Here is a 16,568-nt window from a genome sequence, read left to right as displayed (position 1 = left end):
GCAAACCCATGCTGCTACTGCTGTACCCCCACCCCAGTGGAAGTCAGTATGGATTAAAACTCCAAAGAGAATATGGGAACTCACAGAACCTCGTGGTGCAGGCTCCATCTTTAAAGGCGGACTCATGCCACGAGAACACGGCGTCTGGAGAGTGGATTAAACACCGAACCCAGAGAAGAGAAAGTCAAGGCGGGACTCCCTTACGAAGAGCTCGAGAAGGAATTCGTTTGAAACAGAAGCACGTGGGATTCTGCTGAGACTTGGAGAAGAACTGCCTTCTCAGAAGCTGAGAATTTAAGGACTTGATTGTCAAGGACAGTAGCAGTCCTTTTTCCTACAACAGGTGCCCGTCGGTGACAGGCTCTGACGCATGCGCAGTCTCAACTTACTTCAACTCTTTGGGACCTTGAAAAGATTTTTTTTGGGGGGTGGGGAGACCTCAAGGCATTTCACAGACATTTCTTTTTTTTTTTTTTTTTTTTTTTGTTTTTGTTTTTGTTTTTGTTTTTTTTTAATTTTTTTTTGATTTTTTTTTTTATTATCTTGAGTATTTCTTATATACATTTCAAGTGTTATTCCCTTTCCCGGTTTCCGGACAGACATCACCCTCCCCCCTCCCCTTCCTTGTGGGTGTTCCCCTCCCAAACCTCCCCCCATTGCCACCCTCCCCGCATAGTCTAGTTCACTGGGGGTTCAGTCTTAGCAGGACCCAGGGCTTCCCCTTCCACTGGTGCTCTTACTAGGATATTCATTGCTACCTATGGGGACAGAGTCCAGGGTCAGTCCATGTATAGTCTTTAGGTAGTGGCTTAGTCCCTGGAAGCTTCACAGACATTTCTTTATCCAGGGCTGGGATGGCGTCCTGGAGAGCTGAAAAACAAGCAGGTGTAGAAGTTGAATTACAGATTCAAGGACAGGCAAGTGGGGTCTCCTGCAGTCTGCACACGGTTTCCCTCCAATGATCATAGAGTTCCACAAACCGAACGAACAAAGAAAACTTGTTTTGCTCCAAAAGAAAGCAAGAGCAAGGGTTGGGGATTTAGCTCAGTGGTAGAGCGCTTGCCTAGCAAGCGGAAGGCCCTGGGTTCAGTCCACAGCTCCGAAAAAAAGAAAAGAAAAAAAAAAAAAAAAAAAAAAAAGCAAAGCCTCTTGAGCCCACAGCTATGTTGACCTCTGTAAACCCCAGAGCTAGCTGCTGGCTCTGCTTTGTTAGAGCCTGACCACCCTGCTAAGGTGGAATGCTGCCCAGCCTAGCTTTGACCTCCTCCACTATTAGTTTGTTGCAGTGAATGGAAATTTCTTCCTTGCACTGTTTAGAGAGATTAAAAAAAAAGTTGTGGGTATTTGAGGAAAAGGACTTTTCTATGTCTTTGGCTCTTGGATGTGGTCTGAGATTAATATTTATTTATTTATTGATTGGTTGGTTGGTTGTATGTGTCCAGTGTGCATGTTGGTGCCCAAGGAAGCCAGAAGATGACATTAGGTCTCCTGGAACTGGAGCTTGTATACTGCCTGCCATGTGGGTGCTGGGGCCTGAACCACTGCAGGAACTGTACCCAGGTGCTCTTAAACGCCGAGCTACGTCTTCAGTCCCACAGATTATTGTTTAAAGAACCCCCTTTAACCTAATAAATCCAAAGGCAGAAACAAATGACTGATGGTTTTCTGTGGTCCTAAGGTGCTCTCACTCTGGGCTTTTTTCTTTTTCTTGTTCTTCTAATTATTTCTTTCTCAAGGGAGAAACATCAAGACCAGAATTCAAAAATTCTGGGTGTGATGGCGTAGCCTATAATCCCAGTAACTAGGGAGGTGGAGACTCTACAAACTCAAGGCCAGCTTGGGCTGTGTGGTGAGACCTTGGCACTCTACCCTACTGCTAAAAAAGGAAAGGGAAGCTGAAGGGCATGGAAAGAAGGCTTGTAGATCCCTTGAGCTCAGGAGTCTGAGTTGGACAACACAAGACTGTAAACCATCCTCCCCTGAGTTAAAATGTTAATTGTGGAATCTTGTGTGAAAATATGGATACTCACCAAAAATTCTTTCAAATTCGCTATGCGCATGAAAATTTTCTCAAGAGTGTTGGGGAAAATATCTACTGACACAGGTATGGTCTCAGCTGTCTTTGGCCCTATTCTGTGACGTTTGAGGACATCTAGCAAGAACTGCTTTGTATAAAGTGTTGAGTGTAGGTAGAGACAAAGTTCTTGGCTCAGAGTGCACATAGTTCTATGTCATATGTTTGGGTCATAGCAGACCCAAACAATACTGGGTTGTCACGAGCACAAACACACAGACAGATTTTCTGCAGCCATTTGCTTTGTCTGTTAAGTGTGAGCAGTTCATTAAGCCTATGCTGTTTTGTTTGCTTTCCATAGAAATATGTTCATAAATCAAGAAAAAATTCTTTGGTTATATGTATCGTTCAATATGCATTATGGGACTACATGTTTGTCAGAACCATATTTTGCCATTGTTGATTTTATGACTTTGTTAACATAACATTTAATATTTACTTTAGAGCAAGGAGAAGAGGCACTGGGAACACATGGAAAGATCAATAAGATCCAGAGGAGAAAAGGGTGTTAATGTTTAACACTCCCAATGGTTAGCGCTGCCTTCAACCCCCACCTCGAACCCGGCTGCCCCTGGTTCAGAGCCTGTCACTTCCAGCCCATCTCCCACTGCCGGCAGAAGGCTCTTCCAAAGAGCTGTCTGCTGAGACCTGGGTGTGGGACTGCACGGTATAGCCTTAACTGCCTCAGGCAAGTCTTCCCCAGAGCTGTCCTGTCGCTGTCTGCTTCTTCACTCTCAGCTTCTGTACCCCCACCAACCTCTGACCGGTGTGAGGTGAGCTCTGACCTGCTGATCCCTCTTCTGTGTATGCAGCCTCCCAATTATTACCAATCCTTTACTGCTCTGCAAAGACCTCCTACATGTCCTCTGTCCCTCTGCTTCTGGGGGGTAGGCCATGACAGGGAAACGAAGAGAACAAATCTCTCTGATAAGCCTTATCTTCCTTCCGTTCCTTCTTTTCCTCCTCTTGCCCATCTTCCCCACACCCCTCTGCCTTATACTGAACCCACAGCCTTATACCACCAGATGATCACCCCAGTGCCTCAGGACGCCCCCCAGCCTCTGTCTTGTCATCGATGGCTTCTTTGTCAGCTCTGGCTTCCATTTTCAGAATGAGTTCTTTATGACCCCTGCTTCCAATCCACAGTGAGCAAGGAGGGCTAAGGGTTGCACTTCTTAAGCTTTGAGTGGGTGCTGTGCACAGAACGAGGCATCAACCGATGTTTGTTTAACTGAATGCAGTTGTGCTGAAAAAGTAAACATCTGTTCTCAAAATTGCCCCCACCCGGCTGTGTCACTTGTCTGTCCAACCAGGAAATTTTTTTCAATGGCAACATTTTAAAGGTGATCAAATGTGCATGGTTGACAATCAGAATGCATTTTGTATTTCACCACCAAGAATGGTACAGTTTTGGTTTGACTATCATAACCGGGGCATCTTTTCACAGGCAATTTGTTTTTAAAATGGTTTTCCTTTGCATAGTATGTATGTGTGTATGAGAGAGTCTGTGAGCATATGTGTATGTGTGTATGTATGTCCATGAGTGTGTGTCTGTCAGTGTGTGTGTGTGTGTGTGTGTGTGTATGTGTGTGTGTGTGTGTGTGTGTGTGTGTGTGTGTGTGTACTCAAGTGTGGGAGTGTAGCAGCACACAGCTCTGCTCCTGTGGAGGTCAAAGGGCAGCTTCCCTTAGGTCTCTCCTTCCACTGATGAAGAAAGCTTGAATTGTCAGTCTGGTGTGACAAGAGCTTTTACTGTTTGGGCCATGGCTCTGGTCCATCATTGGCAATGGTAAAGCACCTCACATTATCTGGAAGGCCCATACTGAAGGAAAGGACCCATTTCTGCCAGTTTGCACCACTCGCTCATGAATCTACCAAATTTCTGACTTCTAGATTGGTTTGTGTTCCCCTTTTCTGCATGCGCAGTGCCATCCTGTGGCCACTGAGTGCATAGCACTTATATTTGCTTCTGCTAACATTTTTTTGGCGTAATTCTCCACCCCAACACCTCCCCCTGCCCCGCCCTCAACACACACACACACACACACACACACACACACACACACACACACACACACACACACAATATGCTAGTGATTGAACACAGCTCTGTCAGAGTTCCACCACTGTCTTTCTCTTTTGTGTGAGTTATTTCTGTACTAGGTAAACATATTCATAGTTTACAGCTAACTCAACTCCAGTTGGACTTACCTAGCAAGATATATTTGGAAGCAATTAAAATTTTTGTGTTTTGTGCATTTTCCAACGTCTCTCATTGCAGTACAGCAAGAGTTATTAACCTAGTGCTCTCTCTTTGATCCTATGTAAAACTCAGACAATGACAGAAGTGGCTATTTGGTATGACAAAACTCAGAAAGGTCCAACTGCAGAGGGATTATAAAAATAAACACACTTGGCTTATAGTATGTATCTGTTTCTTTTCTTATGACTGAAAGCAAATATTTGAGCAGGAGCAGCTTAAGGAGGCTCATGGTTTGAGGTTACAGCCCATGACGGTGAGGGTGGTGGTTGTGGGTGCTGGAGGCTTGGCAATGAAGGCAAGTTTTAGCTATGGTGGCAGGAGGTACTTCTTCACATGATTTGAAATGATTCTTCAAAGGGCAGGAAGTGTGTTGAAACAGGGAACTGGGCTAGGTTTTTCACCCTAAGATCCATCCCCCAGCAACTGACTTTGTTCCATGAGACCCAACTTCCCAAAGGTTTCACAACCCCCTCAAACTGTGAGCTGGGGTTCAAGTGTTGAAACACATGAAGACATTTCACATCTAAATATTACACAATAAGGGCTGAGGCAGCAAACGCAGTTGGAATCCTTGGCAATACCTAACTGTTTTTCCTCTCTCTTGAGACAGAGATCTCACTGCTACTGGTGTTGGTTGCTATTAGGGTTCAGTGGGTACCAAGTTCTGTGTCTCAGAACACAGAAATGTACAGACACAGTAAGAGCAGAAGCAGGGACAATTTCTCAGTAAAGGAACAACTTCTGTGGGAGGAAGTGGGCTCAAACAAAGAGTATAATAGCTTTAATGACCAGGTTGTGCAAAGAATTGTAAAAGGAATGATCTTTAATATAAATATAAACTGGATTAATCTGGTGACTACATATTATCCAGCTTATTCCCCAATAACCATACAGAGAGACTAAGATTTATTAAAATTGCATTCAGCTAAATACTGAGTAGCCATTACTCTGTTCTAAACCTCCAGGCTGGTCAGGCTCCCTCCAGACCATGTTCCCATTTTACTTGAAAAATTTCACCCTTTCTTGGTTCTGTTCTCATTTCCTGATGTTTTTCTCCACTTCCTGCTTGCCTCCTTCCCCTTTTCTCTCTCTTGCTCCACCTCTCCTAGGAATCATAAGCCCCTCCTATTCTCTCTCTAAAGCTCTGTATTGGCTCATGGGCTTTTATTGACAAGGCAGAGAATGAATGGGGAGCAATGTAAACTTGAGACAGGAGCTTTAAGAATAAATGTAGCAAAGCCAAGTCTGGGCTGAAACAAGATAGGAGGGCAGAGAAATCAGCCCTTGTGTGAAGGGTAAGCATTACACAAGTATAAGCATTATACAGTGTACAAGAACATTATGCCGACAAAGAATTGGGTTTTTATGCCACCGAGTATGACCTTTTTAGTTCATTTCAATACCACTGGCTTTCTCATGTGTGTGCTCTGCTACACGTAGTTGTACATAGAGCTTCATGTGTCACATGTCTGAGTAGCGTCTGAAGTCTCTGTCCAGGGGTGTGCGTCCTGAGAGTATAATGAAAAACAGATCACTTGACGCTGGAGTATCCCTGTGTCAGGGCAAGATGTTGTGGACTTTAGCGAGCGAATAAAGACTTTTCAGTCTTCCTCTCTTCTGCTATTCTTTTTCTCTACTCATTTTGAAGACATGACCCAAGGCTCTCAGAGACTCACTCTCTGCCTTGTTACTCTGGCTAGTCTTGCGGTGCCAGTCTCCAGAGATAACTCCAGCGATGTCTAAAATCATAGGTGGTGCATGGGTGCCATCAAGCCTGTGTGGGATCCCAGGTGGTACGTGTGTACGTGTCACTAAGCCTGTCTTGCTGTCTGGATTTTGAACAGGTGCACATGCTCATCTCATTTCTTCAACTTCTCTCACAGCTTGGTGGATTTTGATCTGGGGAACAGCACCAGTCCATTCTCACCCTCTTACAGCTCATGATAGAAGATGAGAAGGGTTTGGGAGGCACAGGAGGCAACATTTGATGAGCACATGAGCGGGCGTAAAGAAAAGAGATGTCAGGATATAACCATGACCCTGTGCGGAAGCCCTGGTGGAAGGGGAACGCGGCTGCTTCCTTCAACACTCAGTTACAACCCCTGTCACTGGCAGAATTAGTGCAGGAGTCTCAGCTGCATCTGACTTGCAAAGAGTCAGCAGAAGAAAACCTTCTGTTATACACTTGTCACAGGAATGGATTCAGGGACACACAACACTGCCAGGCCCAGAACCACAGGCACATTACACCCCAAATACAATCTTGTCATAACTTGTTGTTGCTGTTGTAGTTTATTTTTTGGGACAGGGTTTCTCTGTATAGCCCTGGCTGTCCTCAAGCTCACTCTATAGAAAAGGTTGGCCTCCAACTCACAGAGATCTACCTAGCTCTGCCCCACCAAATCCTGGGATTAAAGGTGTGTGCCACCATCATGACCCAGAAACATTTATTTTTAAAAATTACATGTAAAAAAAAGGCAAAAAGGGCTGGAGAGATGGCTCAGTGGTTAAGAGCACCAACTGCTCTTCCAGAGGTCCTGAGTTCAAATCCCAGCAACCACATGGTAGCTCACAACCATCTGTAATGGGATCTGATGCCCTCTTCTAGTGTGTCTGAAGACAGCTACAGTGTATTCATATATAATAAATAAATCTTTTTAAAAACATTACATGTATTTGCTTAGTGTGGAGGAAGGGGCTGACATAGCCACATGAGGTCACAGTGTGGAGGTCAGAAAGCAGCTTGCAGAAGTTGCTTCTCCTCTTCTAATGAGTGGATCCTGAGGATCAAACTTTGGTTGTCAAGCTTGGCAGAAAACTCTTTGAGCCATCTCACCAGCCCAGACATAATCTCTGCCCAGATCACGTGGGGATCTTGCCAGGTGGTGGCAGCATAAGCCACCCCAACAGGTCCCCCCACAAGTCCCTCATAAAAATCTAAATGAAAGATTTGTAACCCCTTGTTTTTCCTTAGCCTGGTCTTCAATAGAAAGCTGTCTCTGACAGAATGGAAACAGCCTGTAAAAAGTAATCTACATCTATCCACGTAAGGGCACAGTGAATGTGGGAGATGCTTTTCGTATTTGCATTTAAAAAGTATATATATTTTAATTATTCAAAATGATGGGTGTCACCGAGGCATTTTCATGCATTTATATAATGTATTTTGGTTACGGATACCTTCTCTACCCACCCAGCTTCATGCCCTACATGCTGGTTTCTGTCTGACAGATACCAGCCTGTATTCACAGTGGGCAGGCCCCTCCCTCATCAACCTCTGATTAAGAAAATTCTCTACTGGCTTACCTACAGGCAGGCAATTTCTCAGTTGAGGCTCCCTCCTCTCAAATGACTTCTTTAACCTGTGAACTGTGGGCTTTTGTCTTGCTTTGTACAAAGGTTTCTCTAACTGGTTTCTTTACAGGTTGCTGATAATGTCCCTACCATTTTGGTTTAATGTTTACTTGATAGTAAAACGAGGCACCAGAAAGATGGCTTAGTGGTTAAGAACACTCGCTGCTCTTGCACAGGACCTGGGTTCAGTTTCCAGCACCCACTTAAAGCAGTGAATTACATTAGTCAGGTGCTATTAAAGGCAAAACCCACGAGACTGAGTACTTCCTGCCTTTGTTCAAACAAGAACAAGCTTACATCCTTCCTTCCTGTCTAACTTCCTCCTGCCTACATGTGATCAGGCACATCCTGTGCTGTTGGGGCAACCAACCTTGTTTACAGAAGTGAAAAAAGGTGGGTCGTTACCTTACATGAACAACAGATCCCAGCATCCCGAGAGGTTCTCTGTCCTTGGGGAAGTGGGGCTCACAGGTGAGAGGCATTATTGTTTTATAGATCTGTTAAGCACTGTAATTTAAACAAAGCATAACCTAAATCAATAAATCAACACAGGAGTGTATAGTTCCCAAGTCAGTATTGGAGCTATGTGGATCCTTAAAGGAAGCACTGCTCACAAGGTGTTATCAGCCCGCAGACAGGGCAGAGAGTGAGGTCTGGAAGGCTTATGCTACCAAGTTAGCGTATTGAGCAAACAAGCTGTCAGAGACCTAGTGGGGATAAAAGACAACCATACTTTTTTTATTGTTTATATTTTTACAACAACAGATGGCGAATCAACGTGATGGGTAAAATCTACCAGTAATCCGAAGAGTTGAGAGAAAGTTTTAATTTATAAGAGGAGGCCAGCGCTATGTTAAATCATGTGATATCCCAAGCGCGGGGGAATTTAAACAAAGAAACAGGGAGGCAGCCTGGGCTGGCAGGCTGTAGGTCCACTGCTGTGTGATAAGTAATGGCAGATCATAGAGTTAGAGATTAAAAGCTGCTCTTTAAAGAAAGTTGTTTAGAAAGTCTTTCGGGATACTCATATTCCTTCTAACATAGGCTCCACGGGAATTTTGGGTTGAAATCCTACTTAGACAAGCTACTTCTTAATGACAGGTATTAGTAAAAGGTGATTAAGTTTGTTTTTAGAAAGAAGAGAGTAAAGAGATTACCTGAATCACGTGGGGATTTTCACCCATGGTTCGGAACTTAAGGAAAATTAGTCACTGACTCCAAGTAGAGAGTTGTGATTAATACAGACATATATTATAGAAGTTATTAAGGTTAAATAAAAATCTGTGGCTCTGGGTAGAGAGCTTGACAGATAGATATATTTTGGGCTAAAGTCATGACTTTTTTTTCTTTTTTCTTTTTTTGGAGCTGGGGACCGAACCCAGGGCCTTGTGCTTGCTAGGCAAGCGCTCTACCACTGAGCTAAATTCCCAACCCTAAAGTCTGCTTTTTAAGTTGCTTATTGGTATTAGAATTGATAGAAGGTGTTTAGTTTGTTTTATGAGTTACCCTGCTAAAGGCCATATGGCTCATTGATGCTGGCTAGCGAGGGTTTGTGGTTACTTTTGATATTTACCACAACTGGAAGTTCAGATTCTCTTAATGTGGGCTCTACGGGAATTTTGGGTTCATTTCCTGATATCATAGTGTACAAAAGCCTATCAGGCTCATTGTTTAGCTTACTTCCTTTTTTAAAAATTGTTTAATCTTCATAATGGGTATGACTTTGAGTTTTATGGTTATATTATTACTCTGGGAGAGAGTACAAGATACAAGCTTTTCTGATAACAGACAAAGAAAGATTTTGTCTTTGTGTTTTTAAAAAGTGTGATTAGGCTCTGGAAACCTCACAGAGTCATACTGATCAGATTTGATAGAGGTAGACCACCTGAAAAACTAGATTCAAGAGAATCAAACAAGAAGATATCTTGATTCTAAACTTTGTCTTGAGAGTCATATTTGGCAGAGTGTGCCTACTTGAATTCCTGGTCTCAAGGACTTTCAGCTGGGTCCAGTCAGGACACATTGGCTACAGCATTTGCTTCATTCTTCCTACCCTCCAGCCCCCAAGGAATCTCAACGCCCACGTACAGCTTGAAGAAGTTATGGAGGAGCCATCGCCCCAATTTCCTGGACTTTTGTGGGGCTGAAAGTGGTTATTCTAAAGTTGTTTTCATGAGGAATTTAAAATTGGTTGTAATTTAACAGGGAGGAACTAGCTAGATTGAGTTGTACAGTCATAATCTCATTTGGTAACTAAGCTAAAATCATATCTTTGCTTTGGTATAGAATTTATTTGTCAAAAAAGTTTAAAAGTACAATGTTTGAGCCAGTCCTTCTTTTGATGTCATCACAAACTTTGAGTTAATTACACCTGTGAGTTAAGGGCCAAATAGCAAATTCATGGCTCTGACTTTGTGAGAGTACTTTCAAGACAATATTAAGATATAAAGACAACGGTCCAGATTGTCTTATATAGATAGATGGTTTTCAAAAACGTCAGAAATCCACAAAATTTGAGATTTAAAGTTATTTATCTTTTGTTGAGACATATCTGCTCCTAACAGCTCCCCTTTGGCAGATTTAATGAAGAATTTAAACATCTTTACCTCCAGGTGAGGCAATGCTTTGTGTCTAGGCAGCCACTGGAAAAAACTGCCTGTTTCATCTGCAGACTAATACTGTCCTGAAAAGGACAAATTATGCAGGATAGTTGACTGAAAAACCCTGCCAAGACAGGGTGATCGGCCTTTCAAAGTCTGCATTTCAAGAGTTTCAGACTGATTATAGTCTCATAGCCTATCAGGCGGTATAACTCTGAAAATACATATTTTATTGGATACTTATCAGATAGTATACAAGCTAGCCAAGATATAATATAGATTTTAAGCATTTTTAAAAGCTGGAATGGATAACTAAATGTTCTGTTTAACTGATAAAGTGTTGGACTGGGCATTATATATTTTATGCCTTTAATTACAAAATGATAATAGTTGTGCTCAGCTTATATTTGAGAGAAAAGTTTTTTTTTTTTAATTAGACAAAAAGGGTGAAATGTGGGATGATGTCACAGGTGAGGCAGGTACAAGATAGAAGGAGGCCTGTCATTGGATGAGAAGGAAGGATGGGTGGGAGAAGAGTTTGAAGGAAGAGGAGGAGACTGGAACGGAAAGGAGGAAGAGACAGGAGAGAGAGAGAGAGAGAGAGAGAGAGAGAGAGAGAGAGAGAGAGAGAGAGAGAGAGAGCCATGGCAGGATAAGATGGCGCTGACGTTAAAATTCCACGCTGTACCTTCATGGTTGTTATGAATGTTCTTAAGGGATGGATGTGTACAGGGCTTTGTATGGTTAGGTGGGCAATTATATATTATCAATTGGATCAAAGGTTATTGTGTTGTGTGTTCTTCATGTGTGGATTTAAGTGTAATGGAGTGTGGGGCGCCTGGTCTGGGCCATCACGGAGTTGGGATGTGTGTTTCTGACATGGAAACCTGCCTTGGGAACTAGATAGGCAGAGAGATTGCTGACGGCTCAGAGAGAGGCCTTTGGTAGTGTGATAGGGGATGGAGCAAAGCGGGTGAGGGACTTTGCTGACTGAGACTTAAGATATCCAGCAGATATCTTGGGGCACTGTGGTGTAGACCTAGTGGGGATAAAAGATACTTTTTTTACTTTTTATATTTTTACAACAACAGAAGAGCTGTGCGGATCCTTAAAGGGAGCACTGCTCAAAAGGTGTTATCAGCCTGCAGAGACTGGAGACAGGGCAGAGGGAGTCTGGAAGGCTTATGCTATAAAGTTAGCATATTGGACAAACAAGCTGTCAAAGAGAATGGCTAGAAATCTCTGGCCAGTGTCTCCAGACACAGTACTCCACAGTGTTCAGGAGAGACCTATGGTCCACCATAACGCCTACACGTACACCCGAGCTGAAGATTTAGGATGATAGTGAGCATTTATACCAGAAGCTGTGTGTGAACTGCATCCTGCAGAGTGTGCACCAAATAGCTGGCCCATGCAAACGAGCGCAAAGCTTGTTTTAAGGTAACACTAGAGCCCCAACTTCCTAAGCAGCAGGACCACTGAGTATCTTGTCTCTCAGTGGAGACTCAGCAAGGATCACAGTTATGGACATACCTGAAGGCAGGAGTGAAAAGCTTATGAGACAAAGAGAAAATCTGTTCCATGACGGAAGAATGAGACTCACCCATGTGACAACTGCTACAAAGTCTTCCTACAAGACACGTGTTGGGGGCATAGACAGACAGACAGGCAGAGAGCAAAAGGATCCGAAAGGCAAACTACAGAAGCATCAGAAAGCTGGCTGGTCCTTTTAATGACAGATACTAACAAAAGTAAGTATCTGTCATTAAAAGTAGATACTAATGAAAATAAGAACATCAGAGATGCTGAGAGAAAAATGCTTGATGCTAAAGAAATCAATTTTAGAGGAGCAGAAGATAACCCTAAATATTTGTGTCTCGTAATGACATAGATCTAAAACAGGAGTACAGGAACCCAAGGCAGAATTAGAGGTGATGATAATCAAAAGTGTAAGGCATAGGAGGTTTTAATAGTTTTTGTCCAGCCACAGATAGAGTAGGAAAAAATAGAAAATATACATATGATGTAAATTATGCCAAAACAGCAAAGGTAAGAGTTTGGATGTGTTAAAGATAAGACTTGATTATCTGAAGATCACTGTCTGAAGCCCTGTTTCCCCTGCGGAGCACTGGCCACACCTGAGTGCGTATTTGAGGTTGTCATGACAGGAATAAGTAACTGCATAAGTGGGGCAGTTACTCCCAGGTGCCACCTGGAGTGGGGACCCTGAGGCCACAAGAATGTACAGGTCTTCATGGTCCAGGAGGTGCTGACACACTGGCCTTGGCAAATTTTCAGCAACGTTCACCCACTGTGGTGTTTCCAGCGTAGGAGAAGACATGTGTCACCTCCTTATGGGACTTCATCTGAAGGACTCTATTGGTGCCTGTCAGCAGATGTGTGACAGGAAACAGGAAATAGAGACGCTGGCCCATGATGAACTTTCCTGCAGTAGCCTGAGGAATTCCTTTCAGAGATCTCTGCTCAGGTAAAGCTGGATCCTTGGCTTCACCACAGAAAGGAATGCAGGATGAGCCAGTTTGAAGCAGAGTCAACATTTATTAAAAAGGATTTAAAAAAAAGATGTATTTATTTTTATGAGTGTTTTGCCTGTCTGACTGTCTGTCTACCATGTGCGTGCTTGGTGCCTGTGGAGTCTAGAAGAGGGTGTAGGGTCCCATGGAACTAGAGTTACAGAAAGTTGTGAGCCATGCGTGCTGGGAGCTGAACATGGGTCCTCTGTGAGAGCAGCCAGCGCTCTTAACCACTTAGCGGCCTTTCCAACTCCTTAAACAGATTTACAACATACGTTTGAGCACGGAGGTCAATAGAAGAAGAGGAGTCCAGGGGAAAATAAGACACACCCAACTGTGGGCACGCCGTTCTCAAGAGTGTCCAGTTCCTTTGCTCTTGCAATAGTCTTATCTAGGATTTTGAAGTCATCCATCAAAGTTTGTTCAGGAGTTTAAGGAGATGACAGGTGGCTTCTGCCAAGGGCTCTGCAGGACTTTACCTGGTGCATTTACATCTTAGAGCCTAAGGGTTGTGAGGGAACCTGGTCTTTTTACTGTGAATAAAAGTCTTGTTTGAAGAGGAATGGATACAGAAAATGTGGTACATCTACACAATGGAGTACTACTCAGCTATCAAAAACAATGACTTCATGAAATTCATAGGCAAATGGATGAACTAGAAAATATCCTGAGTGAGGTAACCCAGTTACAAGAAAACACACATGGTATGCACTCACTAATAAATGGATATTAGCGCAAAAGCTTGGATTACCCTAGATACAATCCACAGACCACATGAAGCTCAAGAAGAAGGATGACCAAAGTGGGAATGCTTCAGACCTTCTTAGAAGGGGGAACAAAAATATTCATAGGAGGAGATATGGAGACAAAGTTTGGAGCAGAGACTGAAGGAATGGCCATTCAGAGACTGCCCCATGTGGGAATCCAGCCCATATATATATATATACAGCCACTAAACCCAGACAAGAAGTGCTTGCTGACAGGAGCCTGATATACCTGTCTCCTGAGAGGTTCTGCTAGAGCCTGACAAATACAGAGGTTGATGCTCGCAGCCAACCATTGGACTGAGAATGGGGTCCCCATTGAAGGAGTTAGAGAAAGTTTTGAAGGTTTGCAACCCCACAAGAACAACAATACCAACCAACCAGAGCTCCCAGGGACTAAACCACTATCCAAAGAGTACACATGGACACACCCATGGCTCCAGCTGCATATGTAGCAAATGAAGGCCTTGTTGGGCACCAATGGGAGGAGAAGCCCTTGGTCCTGTCAAAGCTAGAACCCCCAGTGTAGGGGAATGTCAGGGCGGGGAGGCAGAAAGGGGTAGCTGGTTAGGTGGGAGAACACCCTTATAGAAGAAAGGGGATGGGGGATGGGATAGGGGTTTTATGGACAGGAAACTGGGAAAGGGGATAACATTTGAACTGTAAATAAAAAAATATCCAATAAAAAAAAGTCTTGTTTGAGATTTCAAAACATTGTTTGGGGGAAGGAAGATGACGATATTGCAGGCCACTGGCTCAAGGTTAAACACAACAAATAGCTCATTGCTATTTTACATTCTTAACTGAAAATACCTATGTAAGAGGGCTGCTATGTTGGTAACCTTCCCAGCTAGTGTAAGTTGTCCTGGAACTCATAATTCTCAAGTGACCAGACTCTGAAGTGAGGCCTCCTTTCCCTGCTTGGGTCCCCATAATTTCCCTTGTCCTTCTATTCAGCTTATACATAAAATAAAGCTCTCACCTCAAAGGGGACAAAGGGTTTACTCTTGAGCCAAACGAGTGAGCATAGACTGGGGACACAGACTAGGTTGCCTGAAATATTTTACCATGGAACATGTTACATGAGACTTATATTAGTTATAGAACAAAGAAAGTCACCAAAGAGGGCATTTACTAAATAATGTGACTGAACTGTTAGTGGGTGTGTTAGAGCAAAGCACAAAAAACTGCTTTAGCTTGTGTTGCTGGAAGCTAGCTCCTTTAAGATATGTTGTAAAGGTTTTGGTTGTAAGAAAAACATCTGTTATGTCAGCCGGTTGACTGGACAATCGGTTATTGATTTTTTTTTGGAGATAGGATAGTCTCATGCATCCCTGACTGGTCTTTAACTCACACAGCTGAGAATTCCTGATCCTCTGTCTCCCCTTCCCCAGTGGCTGAGATTACTGCCATGTACCTTACGGGGTGCTTGGGATTAAACTGAAGGTTTGCTACACAGCAGAAAGGCAGTTATCAACTGAGCGCCACCCCCAAGCCCTCAGTGGCTTTCAAGGAACTAAGCATAGTCTAAGAGAACGTGGCCCCGATCTGCAGTACTCTGTCTCCACAGTCATTAAAGGTCATACTTTTGCGATGCAGAATCTCTAACAAGGTGCAGCTTCTTACTCGGGGGAACTCCAGGCTACGTGGGACAGATTGTTTGAAGAAGCTGCAGACACTGGAGGCACTCAGAGGACATTAGGAAAACTTCTCTTTTTGCGTGAGAGATTTCCATTGATAAAGGAAATTGTGGATTGTTTGCAAGGGCATCTGTGTCTCCCTCAGGAAAAGCAGAACAAGGCCCATCACTCATGTTGGTGGAGGAGGAATGGGTTCCAATCTTCAGACTTCCCTTCTTTACCACATCAGTCCCACTTACCTTCTGACTTATCTTCCCTGCCAGAAATCCACAAGGCTCTTCTTTTGTGCCAGCCCAAGTAGTCATACAGTTAAACTAACTTTGGCCTAAGGGGGCATCCATAAATTGAGTCCTTCCATAATGAACTGCCATTTGGTTACTAGGTAAAAACAAAGAATCCTTACTTTACTTTTCTTTTTTTAACCTCAGCCAACCACAGGATACCTCCTCCATGTTGATCTGCAAGCAAGAACATCCGTCTTACTGGTTGTAAATCCTGTTTGCCCATGTTGCCTGGAATTCTCTAAACTTTGTCTGGTTCAAGGCTAACTCCTCCCCATGCCATGGGTCATTCCTTGAACAGTGGTTTGTTAAATTTATTTAAAGCTTTGCTCTAAAAAGTACAAACCCAAATTCTACTTTTCTACTTGCTCGATTCTAAAGCTTTTCCCTGTCTTATATATGATCATGGTCTTAATTTTTCTCTCATTAATATGTATTTTCCTAGAGTCCCAGCATAGAATAATAGTCTCTTTCTTCTGCTGCTGCAGTAACTCATATCTTTTGTTGTGAAAAATTAACAAGCACCTAAAACAGTTCTCTGGAAACATTATAGAGAAAAGTCCTTTCTTTGGGTTAGATAAGGGAGCTCTCTCTTCTGTTAAATTATAAGAGATTCCTGTAGTTTCTTTCTGGTCAGGGTGACCTTCAATTCCTTAAGAATAGAGCTGCTCGACTAACCACAGGAGTACAACCATAGACCTTCCTTAAAATTTAATTTCAGATAAATAATATAACCAGTCACAAACAAGTTGGTTCAACTGCAGGGTGCTGCCAAAGTGACATATGTTTGCTCAGAACTGTATTACAACACTAGGTGGGCCGGGCGTATTAACTACATGTCTAATTTACCACATTTTCAGTTAATCCTGGGTTGATTGGGATAGAATTCCATCCATCAAGAGCACAGTGTGTAAACAATTGAATGTACAGTAAAAGACTATGCTATGTCAATATTCAACGTAACTACCCTTCTTAGGAAGATTAGCAGTTCTTTCAAAGAGGCTGGCTGGTTGGACCAGCAGAGCGGGTCATAGTCATTAACAAAGCCCAGGAAACCT

Source organism: Rattus norvegicus, chromosome 18, assembly GCF_036323735.1.
Source record: "Rattus norvegicus strain BN/NHsdMcwi chromosome 18, GRCr8, whole genome shotgun sequence".
Classification (NCBI taxonomy): Eukaryota; Metazoa; Chordata; class Mammalia; order Rodentia; family Muridae; genus Rattus; species Rattus norvegicus.
This window is presented reverse-complemented; position numbering follows the sequence as displayed.